Genomic DNA, 6,124 nt, shown 5'->3' with positions numbered 1-6,124 from the left:
TACACATGAGAACGGTGTCCTATCCATGTACCCAAAATATCCGCACACATAGCATTGTATACACATGAGACCGGTGACCTATCCATGTACCCAAAATATCCGTATACATAGCATTGTATACACATGAGAACAGTGTCCTATCCATGTACCCAAAATATCCGTATACATAGCATTGTATACACATGAGACCAGTGTCCTATCCATGTACCCAAAATATCCGCATACATAGCATTGTATACACATGAGACCAGTGTCCTATCCATGTACCCAAAATATCCGCATACATAGCACTGTATACACATGAGACCGGTGTCCTATCCATGTACCCAAAATCTCTGCATACATAGCATTGTATACACATGGGAACAGTGACCTATCCATGTACCCAATATATCCGTATACATAGCATTATATACACATGAGACCGGTGTCCTATCCATATACCCAATATATCCGCATATGCAGCACTGTATACACATGAGACCGGTGTCTTATCCATGTACCCAAAATCTCTGCATACATAGCATTGTATACACATGCGAACAGTGTCATATCCATATCCCCAAAATATCTGCATACATAGCATTGTATACACATGAGAACAGTGTCCTATCCATGTACCCAAAATCTCTGCATACATAGCATTGTATACACATGAGAACAGTGTCATATCCATATCCCCAAAATCTCTGCATACATAGCATTGTATACACATGCGAACAGTGTCATATCCATATCCCCAAAATATCTGCATACATAGCATTGTATACACATGAGAACAGTGTCATATCCATGTACCCAATATATCCGCATACATAGCACTGTATACACATGAGAACAGTGTCCTATCCAAATATCCAATATATCCGCATACATAGCAATGTATACACATGAGACCGGTGTCCTATCCATGTACCAAAAATCTCCGCATACATAGCATTGTATACACATGAGAACAGAGTCCTATCCATGTACCCAAAATATCCGTATACATAGCATTGTATACACATGAGACCAGTGTTCTATCCATGTACCCAAAATATCCGCATACATAGCATTGTATACACGAGACCAGTGTCCTATCCATGTACCCAAAATATCTGCATACATAGCATTGTATACACATGAGACTGGTGTCCTATCCATGTACCCAAAATCTCTGCATACATAGCAGTGTATACACATGGGAACAGTGTCATATCCATGTACCCAATATATCCATATACATAGCATTATATACACATGAGACCGGTGTCCTATCCATATATCTAATATATCCGCATACGCAGCACTGTATACACATGAGACCGGTGTCCTATCCATGTACCCAAAATCTCTGCATACATAGCATTGTATACACATGCGAACAGTGTCATATCCATATCCCCAAAATATCTGCATACATAGCATTGTATACACATGAGAACAGTGTCCTATCCATGTACCCAAAATATCCGTATACATAGCATTGTATACACATGAGACCAGTGTCCTATCAATGTACCCAAAATATCCACATACATAGCATTGTATACACATGAGACCGGTGTTCTATCCATGTACCCAAAATCTCTGCATACATAGCAGTGTATACACATGGGAACAGTGTCCTATCCATGTACCCAATATATCCGTATACATAGCATTATATACACATGAGACCGGTGTCCTATCCATATACCCAATATATCTGCATATGCAGCACTGTATACACATGAGACCGGTGTCCTATCCATGTACCCAAAATCTCTGCATACATAGCATTGTATACACATGCGAACAGTGTCATATCCATATCCCCAAAATATCTGCATACATAGCATTGTATACACATGAGAACAGTGTCCTATCCATGTACCCAAAATCTCTGCATACATAGCATTGTATACACATGAGAACAGTGTCATATCCATGTACCCAATATATCCGCATACATAGCACTGTATACACATGAGAACAGTGTCCTATCCAAATATCCAATATATCCGCATACATAGCAATGTATACACATGAGACCGGTGTCCTATCCATGTACCAAAAATCTCCGCATACATACCACTGTATACACATGAGAACAGTGTCCTATCAATATATCCAATATATCCGCATACATAGCATTGTATACACATGAGACAGGTGTCCTATCCATGTACCCAAAATATCCGCATACATAGCACTGTATACACATGAGAACAGTGTCCTATCCATGTACCCAATATATCCGTATACATAGCATTGTATACACATGAGACCAGTGTCCTATCCATGTACCCAAAATATCCGGATACATAGCATTGTATACACATGAGACCAGTGTCCTATCCATGTACCCAAAATATCCGCATACATAGCATTGTATACACATGAGACTGGTGTCCTATCCATGTACCCAAAATCTCTGCATACATAGCAGTGTATACACATGGGAACAGTGTCATATCCATGTACCCAATATATCCATATACATAGCATTATATACACATGAGACCGGTGTCCTATCCATATATCTAATATATCCGCATACGCAGCACTGTATACACATGAGACCGGTGTCCTATCCATGTACCCAAAATCTCTGCATACATAGCATTGTATACACATGCGAACAGTGTCATATCCATATCCCCAAAATATCTGCATACATAGCATTGTATACACATGAGAACAGTGTCCTATCCATGTACCCAAAATATCCGTATACATAGCATTGTATACACATGAGACCAGTGTCCTATCCATGTACCCAAAATATCTGCACACATAGCATTGTATACACATGAGAACAGTGTCCTATCCATGTACCCAAAATATCCGTATACATAGCATTGTATACACATGAGACCAGTGTCCTATCAATGTACCCAAAATATCCACATACATAGCATTGTATACACATGCGACCGGTGTTCTATCCATGTACCCAAAATCTCTGCATACATAGCAGTGTATACACATGGGAACGGTGTCCTATCCATGTACCCAATATATCCGTATACATAGCATTATATACACATGAGACCGGTGTCCTATCCATATACCCAATATATCCGCATACGCAGCACTGTATACACATGAGACCGGTGTCCTATCCATGTACCCAAAATCTCTGCATACATAGCATTGTATACACATGCGAACAGTGTCATATCCAAATCCCCAAAATATCTGCATACATAGCATTGTATACACATGAGAACAGTGTCCTATCCATGTACCCAAAATATCCGCATACATAGCATTGTATACACATGACACCGGTGTCCTATCCATGTACCCAAAATCTCTGCATACATAGCAGTGTATACACATGGGAACAGTGACCTATCCATGTACCCAATATATCCGTATACATAGCATTATATACACATGAGACCGGTGTCCTATCCATATATCCAATATATCCGCATACGCAGCACTGTATACACATGAGACCGGTGTCCTATCCATGTACCCAAAATCTCTGCATACATAGCATTGTATACACATGCGAACAGTGTCATATCCATATCCCCAAAATATCTGCATACATAGCATTATATACACATGAGAACAGTGTCCTATCCATGTACCCAAAATATCCGTATACATAGCATTGTATACACATGAGACCAGTGTCCTATCCATGTACCCAAAATATCCGCATACATAGCATTGTATACACATGAGACCAGTGTCCTATCCATGTACCCAAAATATCTGCATACATAGCATTGTATACACATGAGACTGGTGTCCTATCCATGTACCCAAAATCTCTGCATACATAGCAGTGTATACACATGGGAACAGTGTCATATCCATGTACCCAATATATCCATATACATAGCATTATATACACATGAGACCGGTGTCCTATCCATATATCTAATATATCCGCATACGCAGCACTGTATACACATGAGACCGGTGTCCTATCCATGTACCCAAAATCTCTGCATACATAGCATTGTATACACATGCGAACAGTGTCATATCCATATCCCCAAAATATCTGCATACATAGCATTGTATACACATGAGAACAGTGTCCTATCCATGTACCCAAAATATCCGTATACATAGCATTGTATACACATGAGACCAGTGTCCTATCCATGTACCCAAAATATCTGCACACATAGCATTGTATACACATGAGAACAGTGTCCTATCCATGTACCCAAAATATCCGTATACATAGCATTGTATACACATGAGACCAGTGTCCTATCAATGTACCCAAAATATCCACATACCTAGCATTGTATACACATGCGACCGGTGTTCTATCCATGTACCCAAAATCTCTGCATACATAGCAGTGTATACACATGGGAACGGTGTCCTATCCATGTACCCAATATATCCGTATACATAGCATTATATACACATGAGACCGGTGTCCTATCCATATACCCAATATATCCGCATACGCAGCACTGTATACACATGAGACCGGTGTCCTATCCATGTACCCAAAATCTCTGCATACATAGCATTGTATACACATGCGAACAGTGTCATATCCATATCCCCAAAGTATCTGCATACATAGCATTGTATACACATGAGAACAGTGTCCTATCCATGTACCCAAAATCTCTGCATACATAGCATTGTATACACATGAGAACAGTGTCATATCCATGTACCCAATATATCCGCATACATAGCACTGTATACACATGAGAATAGTGTCCTATCCAAATATCCAATATATCCGTATACATAGCAATGTATACACATGAGACCGGTGTCCTATCCATGTACCAAAAATCTCCGCCTACATACCACTGTATACACATGAGAACAGTGTCCTATCAATATATCCAATATATCCGCATACATAGCATTGTATACACATGAGAACAGTGTCCTATCCATATGTACCCAATATATCCACATACATAGCATTGTATACACATGAGACCGGTGTCCTATCCATGTACCCAAAATATCCGCATACATAGCACTGTATACACATGAGAACAGTGTCCTATCCATATATCCAATATATCCGCATACATAGCATTGTATACACATGAGAACAGTGTCCTATCCATGTACCCAAAATATCCATTTACATAGCATTGTATACACATGAGACCAGTGTCCTATCCATGTACCCAAAATATCCGCATGCATAGCATTGTAAACACATGAGACCAGTGTCCTATCCATGTACCCAAAATATCCGCATACATAGCCTTGTATACACATGAGACCAGTGTCATAGAATCATAGAATCATAGAATCATAGAATGGTAGAGTTGGAAGGGACCTCCTGGGTCATCTGGTCCAACCCCCTGCTCAAAGCAGGATTCACTAAATCATCTCAGACAGATGTCTGTCCAGCCTCTGTTTGAAGACGTCCATTGAAGGGGAACTCACCACCTCTCGTGGCAGCCTGTTCCACTCATTAATCACCCTAACTGTCAAAAAGTTTTTTCTAATATCTAATCTGTGTCTCCTCCCATTTAGTTTCATCCCATTGCTTCTAGTCTTTCCTTGTGCAAATGAGAATAAAGATGATCCTTCTACAATGTGACAGCCCTTGACATATTTGTAGACAGCTATTAAGTCTCCTCTCAGTCTTCTTTTTTGCAAGCTAAACATTCCCAAATCCTGCAACCGTTCCTCATAGGACATGGTTTGCAGACCAGTCACCATTCTGGTCGCTCTTCTCTGAACTTGCTCCAGTTTGTCTATGTCTTTTTTAAAATTTGGTGCCCAAAACTGTACACAGTATTCCAGATGAGGTCTGACCAAACAGGAGTAAAGACAGATAATAACTTCACGTGATCTAGACTGTATGCTTCTGTTAATACATCCCAGAATTGTATTTGCCTTTTTTGCTGCTGCATCACACTGTTGACTCATGTTCAGTCTATGATCTATTAGTATACCTAAGTCTTTTTCACATGTACTGTTGCTTAGCTCTATTCCTCCCATTCTGTATATGCTTTTTTCATTTTTATTGCCCAGATGTAGTACTTTGCATTTTTCCCTGTTAAAAACCATTCTGTTGGTTGCTGCCCACTGCTCCAGTTTATTTAGGTCTTTTTGAATCCTCTCTCTCTCTTCTCTAGTATTAGCTATCCCTCCTAGCTTTGTGTCATCAGCAAATTTAATCAGTTTACCCTCA

The sequence above is a fragment of the Phyllobates terribilis genome, unplaced genomic scaffold, assembly GCF_046119375.1.
Source record: "Phyllobates terribilis strain yellow unplaced genomic scaffold, ASM4611937v1 Scaffold_1__5_contigs__length_1240528914, whole genome shotgun sequence".
Lineage (NCBI taxonomy): Eukaryota > Metazoa > Chordata > Amphibia > Anura > Dendrobatidae > Phyllobates > Phyllobates terribilis.
This window is presented reverse-complemented; position numbering follows the sequence as displayed.